At 43.9% G+C, this 21,950-nt stretch overlaps 1 long non-coding RNA gene across 1 annotated transcript; it reads left to right on the top strand.

Annotated features, from left to right (window-relative positions):
- The first annotated feature begins 7 nt into the window (after positions 1–7).
- On the top strand, positions 8–15,460 carry LOC115096631. Its single transcript, XR_003858119.1, has 3 exons — positions 8–1,487; positions 13,678–13,775; positions 15,072–15,460. It is a non-coding gene; the product is annotated as an uncharacterized LOC115096631 (long non-coding RNA).
- The last annotated feature ends 6,490 nt before the right edge of the window (positions 15,461–21,950 follow it).

Raw genomic sequence — 21,950 nt, 5'->3', positions numbered from 1 at the left:
GTCCTGTGCAAGAGAATGGGGGCGGGCTCCCCCGATCTCGCTCTCCCCCGTCCCAATGCAAGGGAATGGGGACTCCCCCCCCCCAATTCCCCTCTCCCAGGCCCTGTCGGGATGGGGATGTACCCCCCCCCCGTCCTTTCCTCCAGTGTAAGGGAATGGGGGACTGACTTCCCCAAATCTCCCTATTCCTAGCCCCGGTGCAAGGGACTGAAGGTCTGGCTCCCTTTCCCCATTCCCAGTTCAAAGAAATGGAGGACAAGCTCCCCCCAATGTCTCCATCATTCCTAGCCAGCCTCCCTGTAAGGGAATGGAGGACAGGCTCCCCTGATCTCTAACCTTTCTCCCTGCCCATTGCAAAGAAATGGGAACAGATTCCTCTGATCTACCTTCCTAGTGCTTCTCCAGTCGTCGTCCCCCCCCCCTTGCCAGCCCCAATGCAAAGAAATGGGGATGAACTCTCCTGATCTCTTCTTCGCCCATGCAGAGGAATGGGGGATTGACTCCCCTTATCTATCTCTCTCTCTCTTCCCCCACCCCTGTGTACAGGAATGGGGACAATTCCCCTGATCTCTGTTTGGATATCTACTTCTCCTTCCAATCAACATCCACGTGGGATATTGGGGGGGGGAGGACAAAACTCCCCTGATCTCAGGTGTCCCCGTTCAAGCAGGATAATGCAGGGAGGGGAGTTCTCTCCTGGTTTTATGCATCCCCCTCACTGGAGGGGAAGGAGGAATTTCCTCTCATTTCCCCTCCTTGCTGGGGAAAAGGGGATTTCCCATCATCAGCATCTAGGAAGACAAGACAAACAGGAAAACCAAGGCAAGGAACAAGACAGGGAACAGAACATGGGCTAGCAACATGCGGGACACAAAGCACACCAGGGGACCTGTTGCTGAGCCAAAGCAAGGAAGGCTGGAGAGCTCTTAAGTAGGGCAGGACAACTGACCTCATCCCGAGGCACTGTGATGTGCTTCCTGCCAAGACCCTTTTAAGATGTGCTGTGTGTCGCGTGCATATGTGTGCCTAAGAGGGAACACAGGAGCGGCTGAATGGCGGCATCTAGTGCCACGCTGGTCTCGTGGGTGGCGTCCAGGCCATGAAAGATTGTTGGCAATGTAGGGGATGAGTGCGGCAGCTCATGGGAGGGCTCCGCGAGCGGTCAAACGTAACAGTCAGTAGAAAAAAACAACTCTTGAACAATACCTTCAACTCCTTCCCTCTGGTAATTGTCAGGAATCCATTTCTCTCTGATGAAACTTCCATTCCTCAGGCTCTTCAAAAGTGAAAGGCACCTCCTCTTTCCAATGATTGGAAACTGGGTGTCTGCTATCAAGAGCAAAAGGAACAAAACTAGACTTTTATTCAAAAGGGGGAAAAAAAACAAAGAAAAGACAGGAAGGATGAAAAAACGTCCTTAAGTCTCCCAAAATGAGAAGATAGTCACTGAAGAAAAATCAACTCAAAGAGGACCTCCTCTGTATCAGGTAACTGACTGATCTGTCCACTGGAAGTGAGATAGCCAGCAGCAGAATCTTCCCTACCCCTTGATCTAATCTTATTCAGGGACTCACCAACCAGCTGACTCAAAACAAATTGTAGAAAATACTCTTTCACTCAGATTCTGTGGAATCTGTTGCCTTGAGGACATGGTCAAGGTTCTCATATAGTGGGTTTTAAAAGAGGTTTGGACAAGTTCTTGGAGGAAAATTCCATAACACATTATTTGCCAGGTAGACTAAAGAAAGCTTTTGTTATCCATGGGAGTGAGTAACAGGAATAAGATATATTTTATGGGATCTGCCAGGTAATTGTAACCTGGATTGGTGTTGGATTATTTCTGACTATTGATGAACTCAGAGCCACACACAGACAGAATGTACATAGGCATACAGAAAACGGATTCTGGGCCTGGCCAGCTCAGAACTGGTTAACTTAATTTACACATGTGCAGGCAGACAGAATTATCCTTGACATTTAATCCCCCACATAATTGCTATTTGCATAACCCCCAATTATTTGCTAATGTTTACATCAGAAGTGAGGTGTCTCTCACATATACAGATGCTATTGATTAGAACTGTCCCAACTACAGCACCCAAGCATGAAGAAACACATCAAAGTAGTATTAAGGTCTAATGTGCTTAACTGTGGCACCAAGACTGATAAGAAAATAGAGGAAGAAAGACCCCTCCTGCCTCAAGCAGTTTGCTCAGTCCCACTTTATGCATCTGCCAGTGTTAAATTTCTCCTGATAGATTTCTCACAAAGAGGCCGATGCAATACCGTGCACTGGCCACAGCGTACGACTCAGCACACGATTGGACGTGCGTTTTGGATGCGTGTCCATAACCCCCGATGCAAAACGGAGGTTAGTGCATCCAAAATGTGCTTCCAATTGAGCGGGCAGGTAAATTCATGTTGATGAGGCTATTATCTATTTCTCCTCGGACACATGCCTGACACACACATTTTAATCCACAAAAATTAACACCTGCCCGGAGCATGTTAGGTTCCATCTTAGGTGCTACAACCCAAGAAAGAGATCTAGGCGTCATAGTGGATAACACATTGAAATCGTCGGTTCAGTGTGCTGCGGCAGTCAAAAAAGCAAAAAGAATGTTAGGAATTATTAGGAAGGGAATGGTTAATAGAACGGAAAATGTCATAATGCCTATGTATCGCTCCATGGTGAGACCGCACCTTGAATACTGTGTACTATTCTGGTCGCCGCATCTCAAAAAAGATATAATTGCGATGGAGAAGGTACAGAGAAGGGCTACCAAAATGATAAGGGGAATGGAACAGCTCCCCTATGAAGAAAGACTAAAGAGGTTAGGACTTTTCAGCTTGGAGAAGAGACAGCTGAGGGGGGATATGATAGAGGTCTTTAAGATCATGAGAGGTCTAGAACGGGTAGATGTGAATCGGTTATTTACTCTTTCGGATAATAGAAAGACTAGGGGCACTCCATGAAGTTAGCATGTGGCACATTTAAAACTAATCAGAGAAAGTTCTTTTTTACTCAACGCACAATTAAACTCTGGAATTTGTTGCCAGAGGATGTGGTTAGTGCAGTTAGTATAGCTGTGTTTAAAAAAGGATTGGATAAGTTCTTGGAGGAGAAGTCCATTACCTGCTATTAATTAAGTTGACTTAGAAAATAGCCACTGCTATTACTAGCAACAGTAACATGGAATAGACTTAGTTTTTGGGTACTTGCCAGGTTCTTATAGCCTGGATTGGCCACTGTTGGAAACAGGATGCTGGGCTTGATGGACCCTTGGTCTGACCCAGTATGGCATGTTCTTATGTTCTTGAGAAGCCCAAAAAAGTTACAGAGAAGCAGAAAATACTGCTGTGCACAGGTTAGGAAAATGGATATTCATAAAATTGAGTATCCACTTTCCTAACCTGACCGCCACCTCTCCTGGGCACCTGCTGCCAAGGTGGTGCTAGGGATGGACAATTTCCCCTAGCGCCTCCTTTTTACAGCAGTACCCGATTTAAATATTAAATCAGTGTAGTGGGTAGGAAAATTGGTGATTATTTTGTCATAGATTATACAACACACATTTATAAGCATAGAAGTTTTAATTATAAATCTGAGAATAAGCAATAAAAGCATACAAGATTAGAGTTTGCAGTAAAGAAAATTCACAAAAATACTTCCCCTCACAGTTCCCCAATGTGAGTCTTATATATCTTTGTAGATCTGGGAACACAGCATGCTGGGAAATTGGCAACAGCTCATCAGGCACTTCATTAACCAATATTAATGTACAAAGCTATTCTTCTGAGCTATTCTTTCTCTGATTTCAAATAGCTTGTCTCATGTTGCTCTTTTTAAATTAATTATTCTGACCTTTGCTCTAGTTTCTTCTCTGGGCAACTCCCATGAGTCCTTGGGACCCCCGTTGTCTGTTATCACATCAGCAAGCAATTAGGTGTGACCAAGAGGCTACTGTCCTGTTTTCCTCTGATATCTGCAGTTAGCCTTCTGAGTAACTGCTTTCCGATATATCTGATCTCAGAACTCGTTTTGTTGCAAGCAAGCTAAGAAAAATGGCATATTTGTTCTCACTACCTATAGGCCTTATATCAAATAATTATACTAATAATATCAGTGATTTCTCTACTTCATTACTCTCTATCACAGTACAATATTCTTCTGCAAGCTAAATAACTCCTTAAAATAATTTCCCACATTTCACCCGCCAGATCTTGAAGCAGAGTAATCACTAATAATAGTTGTTCATATGTACTTCCATCTTACACAAAGGAAGAGTAAGCACATGAGTCATAATAGCTTTCACAATACATATTAAAATAATAATTTCAAGTATAATAGCAAGGCTAATGCAAATATTAATCAGTATTTTCTTTCCGCATGCTTTAAACTGTTCCCACCATACATATATGCTAATAGCCTAATCATCTTATTTGGCCTATCCTGGGGGAAGATTATAAGGTTCAATTAACCATTTAGTTCTGTTTAGTATCTGTGGGGTATGATCAATAATCTCTGTGCAACACTGGGCACAGAGTTCATCATTTAGTACTTGACAAACACCCCCTTTTTCTGTCAGGATTCAATCTAATGCCATATGATTATCCATGGCAGCAATGAGTTTCAACTAATTGATGTGTTAGAGCACAGAGATTATCCTGGTTATTATTCTTAAGGGTTTCTACTGAGGCTTATAAGTGCAGAACAGCAGTAGAGAGACGGCCAATAGCATGTATGTTGGAAAATGGGAACCATGCCGAACCTATCTGAGGTGTTCCTCAACAATAACAGGTGTATCTTGTAAGGCATTCTGATTGTATTTATCAGAGAAATTCAGGGAGGGGAGTTCTTCTAAGGTTTGTCATTTATGACAGGACTTGTATATCTACTTATGCTGGGGAAAGCAGAAATGGGTAAATAATCATACACGGACATACATTTTCCAGTGCAATCAACAGGGAGAGTAGCTTGAATTTTATATCCCCTTGACAAGAAAAAAATACAAGAGCTGAAACATGGTTAGGATGGGAAATAGGCTATGAGGAGTGAATGTCCAAAATAATCATTTTAATAAACCACTCTTCCCCAAAATCAAACATGAGGCATTGTTATGGGATGGGAGTCTAGTATGATTCACGATATTGAAGTTATCTCACTGACTACCTGGTACCACTGGAATATCTGGTTATGATATTGCATGGCACTAGCAAAAATATTGGCAGTTGCAGCTTGTCATGAGAGGGCTGAAGTATTCTTAAATAAAACCGTGGGCTAAATCGTGGGTTTGGGTTTCAGTGGTTACTAATGTGGGTTAGGTAGAAACAAGGTGTAAAAGAGTAAGAAAGAGAGACAGATCAGGAGTGAAAGGTATTATTAACTATAGGTCTAGCTTATGGGCACAGAACAAAGAATATGGGATTAGTATTACTATGTATACAGTTAGCCATTATGGCTAATGGTATGGGGGAATTCTATGTGATGGTAAAATTAGAAATATTAAGAAAGGCCAATGATATCTCCAAAGCTAAATTCTGAAGGATTACAATTTCATGCTTATGGCGTATGTTACTATAATTATCATAGCTGGTGATGTTAGTGAATGATTCTAATGCTAAGCATGTAAAATGTAACATTAAAAAAAAAAAGAACCTAACAAACCCAGAAAGGTTAAATCAAACAAACCAAACAGTCTTTTGTATAAAATGTTCATAACTGAAACCATGGAGTAGAGATGAACATGCGCCATAGATGGTGTTTTGTTCCTCTGTGCTTGCATCAGAGCTTGTGGAGAAACCTTCATTCTGTTGACAAAACAGGCAAGCAATTCACAGTGTGTCCCATTATCTTTCAGCAGTGACTCTTGCAACATGCTGTAGTACAGATAAAAGTACAGGGTGAAAAATCCAAACTTTAACACTAACGGTTTCTTTGTACATGGTACTGCTCTACATTTATTCAGTATTCTAAGCACATGCTCTAAACTCTTTTTCAACATAATATTATCAGACTAATGTATTCCTCCACCACCTATCCAATAACTAAGGCAGCTCCATATCGCTAAACTTATAAAGTCTCTCTCTCTCTCTCTCTGTGGCTTGTTATAGCAAGATGCAGGATATTTGCCTAAAATCATGCAACAACATCAGGTTCTTTCACTAAATAAAAAAAAAACAGTAATAAGAATAGAAAATAAGAAGAAACTTATGAACACAATGGGTCTTGTGTAGCAGATGTTCTGGTCTGATGGAGAAATTTGCTGTTGTTCTCGGAGAGGTGGATCTTTGGTCCGACTGGTCGGAGATAGGATGGATGGGATCTCCGCTGATGGAAGTAGGTCGGAAGGCGGATCTGTAGCCGAAGACTGAAGAGAGCTTCACCCTGGAAGCCCGTGATCCCTCCAGGAGGAGCCTGTGAGGACCCGGGCCGCTGGGACTTAGGCGGCTTCGGCGTAGATGCAGAGACGAGGAGACGGACCAGGATCAGGACAGGTGGAGAAAACAGCACACGAGGAGCCAGACCAGGGTCAAGACCAGAAGACAATCCGAAAGGCGAGCCCAGGACCAGGGGCTGCGGACCAGAGCTCAGCGAGACAACGGCAGAGCGGGACCAGAGGAACCGGAGAACCGCAGGACCGGCAGCAGGAACAAGGAAGACCTGGAACAGGAACTCAGGCAGGCACAGGAAGGAACAGGCAGGAACAGCAACTCTCTACTCACAAGGAGTCGACCGCGTTGCAAGGCAGGGATCTTCGGTCAGACGCCGGGTTTAAATCCCCACCGGCGTCTGACATCACGAAAAGGGGCCGGCCGCGCTTTTGCACCAGAGGCCCTTTAAAAGGGTTCCCTCTGCGCGCGCGTGAGCCTAGGGGGGGCGGGGCTACGGCAGCGTTCGGCGGCGTCTCCCTCATGGAGACGCCGCTGTGTAGGACCCGCGGCTTCTGCTGGCCTCCCTCCCGACCGAAAAGGTAAGGATCTGGTCGCGAGGGTCGCGACTGGAACCACAACATTTGCTGTAGCTGATCGGGACCATGCACTTTCAGTCTTGTCTCCCGTTTCTTGTATCAAGATCTCAGCCTTAATTAGACATTCAGACTGATAAGCACATCTGCCTGATGCAGAGATGAAAAAGGAGAGGACAGGCAAAAAGGGTCAACAAAACATATTATATATATCCAAAGAAAATAAGAAATGTAGGCTGCCCTCTGTATTTCTGATAAGAGCTTCTCACATTCCTTAGGGCAATTTTGGTCTAACCAGCATAATTGTAATCCATCTCTTGAGGTAAGCAGCGGTTAAATGGTCTAACATCCATTCTTCAGGATAGCGCTCTATAAAAGTACATAGAAGGGCTAACAGTTGTATAGCTAAAATACTATCGGGTAAAGAATCCCTAAAGAGCACCTTTGAAAGAAAGGTACATTTCTGTAAAAACTCTGATAGCCATCAGGAAGGGCATATCTCCCTTCTTATCACTTTGACAAATTGCAGATCTTACTTTTGTCCAGGCAGAGTTGGAAGTATGTAGGAAATTCACTAAATTCAGTTCATCTGCAGTAAAAATCAACTTACATTCCCACATTCTTAACACTTTGTCTGTTTATATCTTTTAAATAGAAAAGCTAATTCTGTGCTATAGAAACCAATTTTTTCTTCTATTTGCATAACTCCCACTCTCCCTTTTCCTGGCTAGCTCTATTCCCCTTATCAGTTAACTCTTCAGCTTCCTGTATCTTTTCAGGTTCTAAAGCACTGGTAATCAACTCTACAGTATCAGAATTATTAATGTCCTCATTAGAGGGATTTTCTTGTCCCTTTGTGACTAGATTCTGTATTTCTGCACAAATATGGGTTTCAACTGCAAATGCACATGGACACTGAGCACAATTTCCTGGATTTGACAGCAGTTCTTCAACTTGGTGCTGTAAGTTAGTCACACCCTTCTTAAGTGTATCCTGACAATTAAAATGATGACAGCAGACAGACAAATGCATCAAACATGCCTGCAAACATTCCTGACATCTTCCGATGTATACCAGGAAAGTCAGGTAAATATTTCAGAGGTCAAGTCAGAGCTCTGACCCAGCCTGATATTCTCTCTCACATCAGCTGTCTCTGTTTGGCTCAGTAGCTCTGCTGCAGCATTCAATTTGTTGAGAGTGGTCCAACCAGACACAATATCAGAAACTGGGTCATTGCTAGACTTACACATGATCCACGTATTAGCAGCAAAAAGGACACACATTCTTTTTGTCACACTCTGCCACTTACTTACTGTATAGCAATATAACAAACAAACTAGGAGACAAGTAACACCAATCCCATCCTGTTGCCAAATGTAATGGGTAAGAAAACTGGTGATTATTTTGTCATAGATTACACAACCCACTTATTTATAAGCATAGACGTTTTACTTATAAGTCTGAGAATATGTTACGGTTCTGGCCGCGAGCGCCGCGTCCAGACCCTTACCTCCTTGTTCCTGGACCTGTTCCCGCTTCTGTTGGCCTAGTTCGCGGCCTGTTCGGTGGCGTCCCCGCGAGGGCCGCTCCACCGGGAAGCCTCCCATGGACGCCCTGCCTCTAGGCGCACGCGCACCAGTTGGGCATTTTTCTAGGCCGTTTCCCGCCAGTGGTGACTCCGCCCAGTTCCTGACGTCAGTCGCCGCGGCCTTGATAAGCCGGCCACGGACACTCAGTCTTCGCCTTGCAACGGGCTACCAACCAGTTCCCTGTTGCTCCGTGCCCCAGAGTGAGCTGCCTTTGGAACTCGCTTCATTCCTGCTTGCCTGCTACAGTACCTGCTTGGTTCCTGCTTGCCTGCTACAGTACCTCCTTGGTTCCAGTACCCGAGTCTTGCTACAGTTCCTGCCTGGTTCCAGTACCCGAGTCTTGCCACAGTTCCTGCCTGGTTCCAGTACCCGAGTCTTGCTACAGTTCCTGCCTGGTTCCAGTATCCGAGTCTTACTACAGTTCCTGTCTACTGTTCTAGTCTGGTTCCAGAGCACCTCTACATCCTGCCTGAACATCTGCCTCCCGGCCTGCGGTGCACCAGAGACATTGAATACCTTTCCCAGTCTCTTGCAGGTCGGCCCAAGGGTCCACTAAATTGAGACTCCATAACAGAATAAGCAATAAAAGCATACAAGATTAGAGTTTGCAGTAAAGAAAATTCACAAAAATACTTCCCCTCCCAATTCCCTAATGTGAGTCTTATACATCTTTTTAGATCTGGGAACACAGTGCGTTGGGAAATCAGCAACAGCTCATCAGGCACTTCATTAATCATTGTTAATGTCCAAAGCTATTCTTCTGAGTTATTCTTTCTCCAATTTCAAACAGCTTGTCTCATATTGCTCTTTTTAAATGAATTATTCTGACCTTTGTTCTAGTTTCTTCTCTGGGCAATTCCCATGAGTCCTTGGGGCCCCCACTGTCTGTTATCACATCAGCAAGCAATTAGGTGTGGCCAAGAGGCTACTGTCCTGTTTTCCTCTGATATCTGCAGTTAGCCTTCTGAGTAACTGCTCTCCAATATATCTGATCTCAGAACTTGTGGATCGGCACGTGTTAAGGGTGTGGGCACTCAATCATGAGCGCCCGTTTAATGCACGCCAATATTGCATCGGCTTGAAACTGTATAAAGGTGAGCAACACTGTAAAGGAATCAATCAACACAGACCTCAGACCATGGCAGGACAGACAGATCTATGAGCCCTTATTTTCAACTGTGACTAGGAACATAAGTGATGTATCTTTCTATCAGGCCAATACAGTACAGTGTGCTCTGGTGGAGCGCACTGTTAATCCGCGTTTGGACGCGCTAGCTTTACCCCTTATTCAGTAAGGGGTAATAGCGCGTTGAAAATGTGCGGCCAACCCCTCGAAACTAATAGCGCCCGCAACATGCAAATGCATGTTGATGGCCCTATTAGTTATTCCCGCACGTTTCAGTAAGTAAAATGTGCAGCCAAGCCGCACATTTTACTTTTAGAAATTAGCGCCTACCCAAAGGTAGGCGTTAATTTCTGCTGGCACCGGGAAAGTGTACAGAAAAGCAGTAAAAACTGCTTTTCTGTACATCCTCCGACTTAATATCATGGTGATATTAAGTCGGAGGTCCCAAAAGTACAAAAAAATTATAAAAATAAATAAATAAATAAAATTTAAAATCAGCCCGCATCTGGTTGAAAACTTTCCGAACCCGTGGCTGTCAGTGGGCTTGAGAACCGACGCCGGAAAAATTGAGCGTCGGCTGTCAAACCTGCTGACAGCCGCTGCTCCTGTCAAAAAGGAGACGCTAGGGACACGCCATACTAGATTAGATTATCAGCAAATAATAATGCACATAGTTTGGTTCCAAAGAACTAATGGAGTCTACTTTCTAGAAGTGTGCACACTAGGGGTGTGAATCGTGTGATCGATCGTCTTAACGATCGATTTTGGCTGGGGGGGGAGGTAAATCTTATCGTCGTGTTTTTTGTTTTTTTTAAATTGTTAAAAATCGTAAATCGGGGGAGGGCGGGAATACCGGCACACCAAAAAAACCCTAAAACCCACCCCGAACCTTTAAAACAAATCCCCCACCCTCCCGAACCCCCCCCAAAATGTTTTAAATTACCTGGGGTCCAGTGGGGGGGTCCCGGCACGATCTCCCTCACTCTGGCCACGACTGCATTAAGAGCAATGGCGCCGGTGGCCCTTTGCCCTTATCATGTGACAGGGCAAAGGTAGCGCCGGTGCCATTTTGGTTCCTGACTCCTGACGTCACATGTGCAGGAGATCGCCCCCGGACCCCCGCTGGACCCCCAGGGACTTTTGGCCAGCTTGGGGGGGTCTCCTGACCCCCACAAGACTTGCCAAAAGTCCAGCGGGGGTCTGGGAGCGACCTCCTGCACCCGGGCCGTATTGCCAATCTTCAAAATGGCGCCGGCGCTACCTTTGCCCTCACTATGTCATACGGGCGACGGTCGCAAAATTTAGACAATATTTGTAAATTAGATATATGTGTTTTACTTTATAAAAATAAAATCATTTTCTGACATTTCTTTGACCAGTTAATGTATGTGGTTCTTTATTAGAGTAAAAGGAATCTTACTGATTGGTGCTGGAGGGGAAGGGGAAGAGATTTGAAGATGGGGAGAGTGGGGATCTCAGAAGAGGGAAATGAAGAAGGGATCTCAGGAGGGTTAGAGGGATAAAGGATGGAGGAGGACAGACACAGATGGAAAACAGGATGGGAATCAGGGAGGAGAGGGAAAGGGAAGGAGGGGAGGGGAGGGAAGTAGGTTCAGGGAGGGGGAGGAAAAAGAGAGGATTTGGGAAGGGGGATCTAGAGTCATGATAGAAAGGAATGAGCCACTCCCCCAGACATTGATTCTCTTACTCACACTCCCTTCAATCTTCTCTGTCACACGCCACACTCCATCCTGTCCTCTATCTCGCCAAATACACCCCTCCAATCTCCTCATTCACACAGCTTTATCTCTCAGATTCCCTCACGCACCTCCAGGCCCCTCACTCACACTTTCATTTCATTTCATTTTGAAAACATAACAAAAGAGAAACAAGCACAGTTTTGGTTGGTTTAATTTTCTTAGTAAATAGCCACCAGCCCCAGCTCAGACTGGCCCAGCTTGGCCTGGCCTAGCCCAGCCTAGGGCTCTCACCCCTTCTTCACTGGCCCCGTGGATGCTGCTGGGAGCAATTCATGTACACTGTGCTCCTGACAGCCACAGGGGTGCCGGGAAGTGGAGGGCTAGGGATGGAGCGGAAGGCTTGGGTTAGGTTGGTGGTTGTTAGGGGGTATCCCATAGTACACATGTTTTTGGGGGGTTTTTTGTGAATTCAGGGGAGAGGGAAGGCCCATAGGGCCAATATAGCCTGCAGCTTATGATATATCCTACAGATGGGGGTAGGGGATTGATCCTTTTGCTCCAGACACTTTTTAAAAAAATTTGATACCTAACCCATTATATTTTGAATATAGCAAATTAAGGTAAAAGTTATCTGGCTACCTGTACCCAGACAACTTTAGGACTGTTCTCAGGACTTCCATGCTTAGCCAGATAACTGTAAATCTATATGTCATAACTTTTACTTTGCTAACTCATTTATCTGTGAATTGTTTTTTTAAAGTGAGTTAGAGGGTAAAGAAGGTCACTTCCATTTGTGATTTATTATATAGATGCTAGATTAAAAAAGATTTCTTACAAATATGTCCAGTGAATACTGGGTTACATGGGCACAATTCACAGGAAATTATAGAAACAAAATCAAATGGGGAGCTTGCAAGTTCCCAGCAACCCTGAGTGCACAATCCTCAGAAAGTTCCTTTATCAAGAAGCAGAGAAATATTCAGATACTTATCCAATTACAATTTTCTTATGCCATGTAAAAGCCAGGCAGCCAGCCAGCAGCCCACAAGTAAAATAATTTTCCAGACCTCCAGTCAGGGGTAACAGTCCGACATCAGCAGAAACTGCTTGTTTATTTCTGGCGAGGTCCAGCTTGTATCCCACTTGACACAAGCAACAGCTGACTGTGTTTCTCAAAATTCTTTTAAACCTACCAGAGATAGCCAGTTAAGAATAGCAGGTAATTTTGCAAGTATTCTCTTAAACTCTTGACATGGCTAGATGGAGGCAATTCTCAAAATCTCTGTGTGCAAAGTACGTGGGTACTTTGTACTCTCATAACTTTAGGCAGATTTTGAAAATTTGCTTAAGGTTTATGTGGACACTATGGGTACAAAGCGTGTATACCTTTCACCTGCTATGTCTGCAAGTTGACTTACACAGGAAAATCTGTGCATGCATATTGGAAAATCCCTTTACATGCACGGAGGTTTCTCTGACTTAAACGCACCTCCTGGAACATCAAAAGTAAAACTAGGTAGCTGGATTTAGCCTCTTTAATGGTGGGGGAAGTAAGGGCAGTGGAAATAGATTTTCACCCCATACGACCAAAAGAAGTACTCTGATGGGTCAAGTAATATATGGAATTTATTGCCAGAGGAGGAGATGAAAGCAGTTAGCGTAGCCGGGTTAAAAAAGAATTTAGACAAGTTCCTGGAGAAAAAGTCTGTTAGCCAATTAGACTTGGGAAAACAACTGCTTCTCCCTGATTGTGAACAAGAAGAACTGGATCTATTCTTTGGAATCCTGCCAGGTACTAGTGACCTGGATTGGTCACTGTCAGGGACAGGATGCTGGACTTTATAGACCTTTGGTCTGACCCAGTATGTCATTTCCTGTGTTTTTATTTTCAATCCCTATATCTTGTCTCCGTCAGTAGCCAAACTAAGTCCAACAAGGACACTGAATTGCACAGTCTGGGAAAACAAATAAGCATTGGAGTAACTTGCTAATATGGCGGTTACTACTCTTAACCAATAAGCCTTAATATTGTTGGTACAATTCCAACATTGCTCTCTGCTTCAATGGCAAGAGGTAATGGGGAACCGGATTCAAACAGCAACCAGCAAGGGCCCTGGTTTTGACAGTCTGGGAAACTGATAATTATATGGCCAGTAGTTACTACAATAAGCTTGTTGGGCAGACTGAATGGACCATTTGGTCTTTTACTGCCATCATTTCTATGTTTCTATGTTAAGTACACTACATCTAATGCTCTTCCCTAATCTAACTGTAAAGGCTGTTATCTTCTGCAGGATGTATAAGTACAGAATAACCCCAGCAGAGACATCTGAGAGGAAATTGTGACAGTAAGTGAAACTGTATGAAGACAACTCCATAAGAACTGGAGGTTGTAAGTATAACATCTATTTCTATTGTACTGTTAGTTTAGTTTAGTTTTTTCTGTTGTGGGGACGCCCACTGAACTACAGGTAATACTTTTTTGTTGATGTGTTATAGACAGTATGTCTGATTCTGCTTTAATGTTGCCCTTAGATGTAGTTTATGCAGCATTTCCTTTAAACAAAAAACTTGTACTAGAGCACAACAAAAAGTGATTTAAGGCAGCAAAATCTAGCCCTTTTTTATGTTGGCCACAAGAAGGTTCCTTAACGGATGCCTCACTTTCAGGGCTCCAAAGTTTCCTACTGGATCATAAGAAGGATAAGTCTCTTGAAAAACATTTGCAGGTTTTGGACTTGAGGGAGAAAAGGATACCCCCCCCCCCCCACACACACACACACACTCCCCAATAGAGACTATGGATTTAAAGAATCTTTTAATGCTAAGGAAAAAATTCTGATTTTATTTTTTAAATTGTTACTTGCCTTTTCCAGCAAAGGTTGGCAAATGTCAGTAACTGTTTGGATCTGGGTCTTATGTTTATGTCTGATTGCTGCTACGGTGTAACTGAGTTACTGCATCGTAGTGAAGAATTGCTGTCTGCCCAAATCCTAGAATAGAGATCTGTTCCAGGAATCACAGCCAAGTCTCAATTTACACTTGCCATGGACACGCACAATTATGTAAGGATTCAGAATTGGGTCATGGGGGGGACACAGGGGTTCCTCTAATGAGAATATTGATGATTCTGTTGCTGTAGAAGCAATTGCTGGTGCTGAAGTTTTAGAACTTGAAAGGACACAGGGAGCTGAAGAATTAACTGAATTTGCTGATGAGAACAGAGCTAGTGAGAAGGAGGGGAAACGGGGGATAAAATTTAAAGTGTTTCTCAAATACAAACAGAGGAGAAAACTTGTTTAAATGAATTGATTTTTCTGTTTAAAAGTTATAAACAGACTGATGGGGAATTAAATATGTGGAGAAATTAATAGATTTTTGCAGAAAATGAATTTAATTTAGTAGATTGTTTAAGAGTGTTTAGTTTCATTTGCACTGAAGTGTGATCTGTAACTTTTCAAAGAGACAGCAGAGAATGTATTCCTCTCTTAATGGCTAGCATTGAATTTGTACAAAAACTAATGTATGGTTTATTTAAATGCTGGGTAAATAAATACTTGTATGTGAGTTAGAAAAGGAAGGTGAATAGCTATGATCAGGAAATAGAGAAAGAGCAGCTGTATCTATTTTCCCTGAATATAGTGTATGTTTTGTTTACACTTTGTTTTTTTATTTCTGTCTTAAGCAGAATTGCCTATTAGTTTGTATGTCTGGTAATGAAACACCTTTACTGTTGACATCCCGCTACAAAAGAAAAAAGTACATTCTTCTGGTCCTGAATCAAGACTGGAATGCCTGTCACATGACTAATTGTGTTCATACGTTTTTTTATTTTTTTATCCCTATTATATGTAATGAAATATTATAGATACTGTTAATTTAATGAAGGACCCTGTAAGTTACAGCATGCATTGCAGAATGAGTTGAAAAACCCAATTAGTTTTCTGAGTACTTTGATCTTTGAATAAATCAGATGTTTGTAGCTGTTTATTAAGAGATCTGATAAAAGAGATGAGATAAGCTTCCTTTTTACTTTTCTGCTTTTTGCTTTAGAAATTACAGAGAGAGAGCAATGGACTGATAGACTTTGCTTTTCCTCTTTGTATTTTGTATGCTGCAGACTGAGTTATGGATTGTGGAATTGCTGAGGAAATGGCTGGAGGCAGGAGTCAATGCTGAAAGATATTGAGACATTGTTGGGAATGCTGCCTGTTTGTCATCAGGAATGAATTCCCAATCCCTGACGCAAGCAGAAATGCAAAAGATCATCTATGCTGCATATTTTTATTTTATCTCTATTTCCTGGGTTACCTTTATGAACATTCTATACAAAAGACTATTTTGATTGCTTTATATTACATTTTTCATGCTTAGTATTAGAATCATTTACAAATATCACCACTCTAGCAGAAGCAGTTACATGGGATCCTTTAACCCTGACCGAAAAAGATAGCCTTATTGCAGCTATAGTATTTATATTTGGTGCTGGCCATAGCACAGCCAGATTAACAATGAGTATTTTGCACTATAAGCTATTGTGGAAATCTTTAACATTACTGTTGAAACCCAGAGGCGCACTGCCCTTCAATTAAGAGGGATAACAGAAACCTTACAAAACTATAGATTAGCTCTAGATTTGCTTTTAATGGCACAATGAGGCATTTGTCATGCTCTCCAAACCACTTATGGCCATCAGTGTTGTATAGAAGTTACTGACCATACCCCAATAATTCTTAACCTGACTATACACTTGGAAGAAAATTACAATTTACCCTCTGATTGGTTAGCTGAACCCGAGAGGCATAAGCCCTTCCTATCACTCTGGGAACAGATAAAAGTTTGGGGTACAAATATACTCATATATCTTGCTATTGGTCTTGATGGCTGTATAGTATTTAGTCCTTCTAATAGTATGTATCAAAGCTGTTTTACACTGAGTGGTTGCCCAACTTTTGCCAGTGTCCTTGCCAGTTGTTTTACCCCCCACCCCCCACTCCTCTTCTGTATGATGATTCTTCTCCTGTGGATGCAGACCCTGCTGCTTCCACAGATACAGAAGCATGGCCTACTCTCTCACATACTCCTCTGTATACTCCAGCTTACCCAACAGAAAACCTCAACAAGCCAATCTTACATGGCTTGGAAATACAGATTTAGTCTAGCAAATCATTTCTTTCTTTTTTTTTTAACATTACTGCTTCAGCAAATGTTATGTTACTGCTCTCTGACCATCCTCTCCAACATGGAAGTGCCTGATTTCTGGTTCTAACCTCTGCTGCAGTTACCATTAAATTTGGGTATTAGGTTAGGGGTAGTGGATAGCATTGTTTCCTTTTCTTTACATCATTCTGGTGATCTAATGTTCTGTTTCTGCTGTCTACTGTCTGGAGATGCTACCCTGGCTGCTCCTTTACCATAGCTCTCATGTAATCCCTGATTCATCATCTCTCACATTTCTCGATGCCTGTGAACCTTGGTTTGCACGTATTCACCAAGGTTCAAGAGGGAAGATGTAAAGTCTGCCTGGCAGCAGAAACAGAGGGCCAAGCTGTGTGACCTGTGTGAACTTGAACTTGGGTCCAGCGTATGGAAACTTGTGTGTGGGCAATGGAGAAAGGCAGCCTTGCATAAAGAGGAACAAGAAGATGGCAGCAAGCAGCATGATAAATGACGTGTTACTACAGGCACCATGGTAAAGCAGAACAAGACAAAATAGGCACGTATAAGAAACTAAGAAATGAGTCACTATCACTACAGAGGCGAGCCTAGTGGACTGGAGAGCTCATTGTGGGGGACAGTGGTGCAGGGTTTCTGGTTCCTGATGGCAGCATTTTGGTCAATAAATCAGCTAGAAACCAGCGCTATATGATTAGCTGTAGGCAGGTTTCTCCCAATAATAAGGAGAACTACAGTCAGAATACTATCGGTAGCTTATGTGAATAGATGGGTACCAAGAGGCTGTAAGTGAAAGAAAAGGGAAAGCTCGTGGTGGACTAGGTACAAAATCATCTCAAAGAACTGTCAACAGCACACATCACAGGTGTTAACAATGTTCGGGCAGATTTCCTAAGCAGGCAAAAATTATATTGAGGAGAATGGGAACTGACTGAATTGGCATTTGCTCAAACAGTGGACAGATGGGGGATCTCTGTTGGTGGAATATGATTGTGACTCAACAGAATGCCAAGGCTGAGAGGATTTTCAGTCACAGGAGACAGGATCTCAGGGTTTGAATGCTCTTCTGCAATCATGGCCACAGGACAATCTGTTGCATGTGTTTCCTCTGTGACCTCCAATAGGGCGAGTGCTCCAAAGGATTTCAGACATTCTGAACCTGATTATTTTTGTGGCTTCGGATTGAGCCAGGCATCCATGGTATGCAGATCTTGTCAAGCTCAGGATATGAGGAAGTCGCTCAGGTTCAGTTTGGTGAGGGGTTTACTTCATCACGGTCTGGTGACTATGGAAGACCCCTTTCCATTCTGTCTTAGGTCTTGACCCTTGAGAGGGTGAGGTTACACAAGCGAGGTTACTCCAGGACAGCAATTGTGGTATTGCTGAAGGATAAAGATATCTCTCCATTTAAAGGACAGTTTCCTTCAATCTTGGCTTTCCATCAGGAAGATTTGGATAAGAGATTAGCCCTGAATCCCATTACAGTTCAAGTGGTGGGGCTGTCCTATTATAGAGGACAAGTGTGTGGGGGAGGGAAACAGGTGTGGCAGGCCCCTTGGCTTTGCACCCTGATGTGATTTGTTTCTTCAGGGGAGTGAAGCATGTTTGGGTTCAGCTTTCAGCATGATCATTGCTTCCTCAATGGGACCTGAAGTTGGTCTTTAGAGCTATGTCAGTGCCCCCTTTTGAACCTCTGAAAAAAGCTTTGTTAAAAGATCTGTCTCCTAGTAATCATCTGTTACGCTAGAATTTTGGAACTTCAGGCAATGTTGTGCTGGGATCCCTACTTGCTATTTTCAAAGAAAAAAGTCAAAATTCATCCAGCTCCATCCTTCTTGCCTAAACTGGTTTCAGATTTCCATCTAAATCAGTCTATTTTCCTTCCTTTCTTTAGGTTTTTAGAGTGCATTGTTTTGACGAAGGATCAGCAATTTTGGATGTCCGTAGGGTACTGTTACATTACCTGCAATTAACCTATCTTTTCAGAAAGTAGAACTGGCAATTCATCCTTTTCAGGATTAAGGAGGCAATCGCTTCTGCCTATATCGGGAAGGGTCTGCAGGTCCTGGAGGTTCTCTTATTCTTCTAAAGCCCGGCTTCTTTGATTCTGCCAGAGGAGATTTGCAAGGTGGCAACTTAGACTTCCTTGCACTAATTTGTTAAGCATTACAGGTTTGACCATCAGGCTGAGGGAGACAATTTTTGGAGCTAATATTGACAAGGCAGCCTTGGCTTCTTTCTGCTCAGTTTATTCACTGCTTAGATAGTCCCAGCATTTGGACTGATCTGGCAGGATGATAAGGAAGGTGAAATTTAAACTTACCTGTTAATTTTCTTTTTTAAGTCCTGCCAGACCAGTCCAGAACCCACCCATGTGTCTTCAACCTAGGAATTCTCCCTCACAGTCTCTTCAGCTGTGGTATAAAATTGCACAAAAATCAAGGCTATGTGTCCACTGTCTTAGTAAAAGCAGCTCATTACTCTCTGCTCTGCTTTCTCCAGGGGCTGGGGGTCAGAAATGATCTGTGTTTCTAGTTCTGTTCCATTTTTGTGGGGGAACCAGAATTTATTTTCACTGCCAGCTATGTTCTGTTTCCTTGGGTCCCAGAATTAAGATGGCAGAACTCTGTTCTGGGTCGTTCTGCCAGAAATTAAGCCCTAGGTAAGTAACAGACACAAAAAAATGGTTGAATTAATTCAGCACAAGTTTGAAACTAGTGAGTAGTAATGTGAATCATCAAGGCCAGGGTTGAAGCCTTGACAATTGGCTCTACTGCTCACAAGTGTAAAAAATGTGATAATTCACCCTCTTTTTGTGTCTGTCCTTTGCTTTGTAGTGTTTGCCTGCTTAAGGATCACCACTTCCCCTGCGGTTTCCTACAGCAGTGGTTCTCAACCTTTTTTCTGTTAGGACACTCCTAGTAGATAGTTCCCACATGTGTGACATACTGAACACATGACCATCACAAAGCTAACCCTACCCCCACCCCTCAGTAATGGATATAAAGCAGAACTAGAACATTCCCAGTACAACTCACCATACAAAAAAGATATATTCTGGTGTTATCTCAATAACAGCAACACAAACTCCCTCTACTACCAGGCGCAATAGCCCTACTTATAAAAAGATAACAGTTCACCACCAATGCATGTCCCTTTGAGAAAATACAACAAATAGGGTGAGGTATTTTACTAGCCTACATGTTAAATACCTCACCTTGGTCATACACACAAGATCGACCTTCACCAAGTACAGAAAGACCGCAAATTACAAATATGTAGGCAGAAACTGGAATAGAAACCCAAAAAAGCCACTCTGCATGCTAAACAAAACTGGAGAAATAGAAACAGAAATATAGCACCTAGAATTAGTACCAGGATCTGCAACAATGCACACAAACTAATCCACACAAAGTTACACCTTCATTATGGCATCCATGCCAATAGAACAACCCTACCTATAAAAAGGCAACACTACAAATATTAAACCAGGCCCTAAACACCAATTCACCTCCAATTAAGAAACAGAAAAAGCTAAGCCGTTATAGATTCCCACACAGAAATAACTGTAAAACTATATGAATAAATGTTTCAAAACAGCTGATGAACAGAACACAAACACACACACACAAGCAACCTGTCTCACATACACACCACACATAAGCACCCTCCCTGTCTCACATACACCACCACAAACACACAAGCACCCTTCCTGTCTCAAATACACACCACACACACAAGCACTGTCTCACATACTGTTGTGTCCGTTGGTCGCAGACGGCTGCGACCGCTCTGCCTTATCTCTTTTCTTCCCTTTTCCTCCTCTTTGGGCAAGATGGCTGCCTCCAGTGTCGAGGGCCTCGGCGACTCCAGTCTAGCATGGGAGTTCCAGTCCGCCATGCTCACTCCCGTGGCCTCCAGGGGCGCGCACACCTCTCCTACGCTCAAATATACGTCATGGCAGGAACCTCGGGGGCATCCCCACCACATGACATCAATACGTCCAGGTATTTCAAGCCTCCACTTCGCTACCACCATTGAGTTAGCAAGGACTTCGGTTAAGCTACTCTGACCGCTCTAAGCTGTATGCTTAGATGCCGCTCTACATTCCATGGGCCTCGCTCCTTCAGAAGCTCAAGACACCTGCTCCTCAGGGGTCTCTCACTTCCATCTCCCTTCGGGGCCTTACTAATTGAGACAACCGCTCCTCGGGGGTCTCTCTCTGTCTACAGGACCTCTGGACTATCAGGTACTCACTCCTCGAGGGCCTACCAATCTAGTATCCTGTACCACGGACCTTCGGTCCTACCATCTCTACCAGGAAGACGCCCACACTCCTGTGAGTATCTTTAAGATCCGGTGCTACAACTCCACACACCAGGCTCGGCGCTGCCCGCACCGCAGGTCCCCACCTCTCTGAAACATTTGGGTGAGAATCTACTTCTGAGACTGTTGACCGTATTGGGACCTCACGGACCTCAGTGCCTTATCTTCCTGCTTCATACCATCTACCTACAGCAGTACAATAAAGCCTTCCATTCTTTCTGTGGCTGCTGAGTTTAGCCTATCACTGTGTTCCCCATGGGGCTCCTCCCCGTGGGCGAAGTCATCTTCACAGCGACCAATGGTCCACAATGCCACAAACACAACACATACACAGGCACCCTCTGTTTCACATACACACCACACAAGCACCCTGTCTCACATACACATCACACACACAAGCACCCTCCCTGTCTCACATACACACCACACATACAAGCACCCTCCCTGTCTCATAAACACACACATATATACACACTGGCCCCCAGCTGAACAGCTTGTCTTTGGCTCTGCTGACCTGGTCTCTGGCCCCAGCCAGCAGCGCCAGTCTTCATTTCTTTGACGCTGCCAGCCTGGTCTCCAGCAGTGGCCAGCAGCGCTGGTCTTTAGCCCCACTGGCCTGGTCTCTAGCAGTGGCCAACAGCACTGGTCTTTAGCCCCACTGGCCTGGTCTCCGGTGGCAACCAGCAGCACCGGTCTTTGGCCCCACCGGCGCCAGTCTTCGGCCTCACTGGACTGGTCTCCAGCGACGGCCTGGCCTCAGCCAGTGGCCAGCACCTCCAGTCTTCGGCCCCGCCAGCCTGGTCTCCATTGGCAGCCAGCAGCGCCGATCTTTGGGTCTTCGGCTCTGTTGTCTGTGGGTGGCACATGACACACCTGCTGAGAATCACTGCCCTACAGAATAGGAGGAGAGGGGGAACAACAGGAAGGGAGGAGCTGGATGAAGGAGCAGAGTGACTTTTTCTTCTCTGTTTGCTCCTATTCTCTTCTCTGCAGGCTGCCTGGAGGAGAAGGGCTACAGCAGAACACCCCTACTCTCTGCTGTTAAGACTGAACAGTGGCGATACCC

Source organism: Rhinatrema bivittatum, chromosome 8, assembly GCF_901001135.1.
Source record: "Rhinatrema bivittatum chromosome 8, aRhiBiv1.1, whole genome shotgun sequence".
NCBI lineage: Eukaryota > Metazoa > Chordata > Amphibia > Gymnophiona > Rhinatrematidae > Rhinatrema > Rhinatrema bivittatum.
Note: the sequence above shows the minus strand (reverse complement) of the source record. Positions and strands in the feature narration are given on the sequence as shown.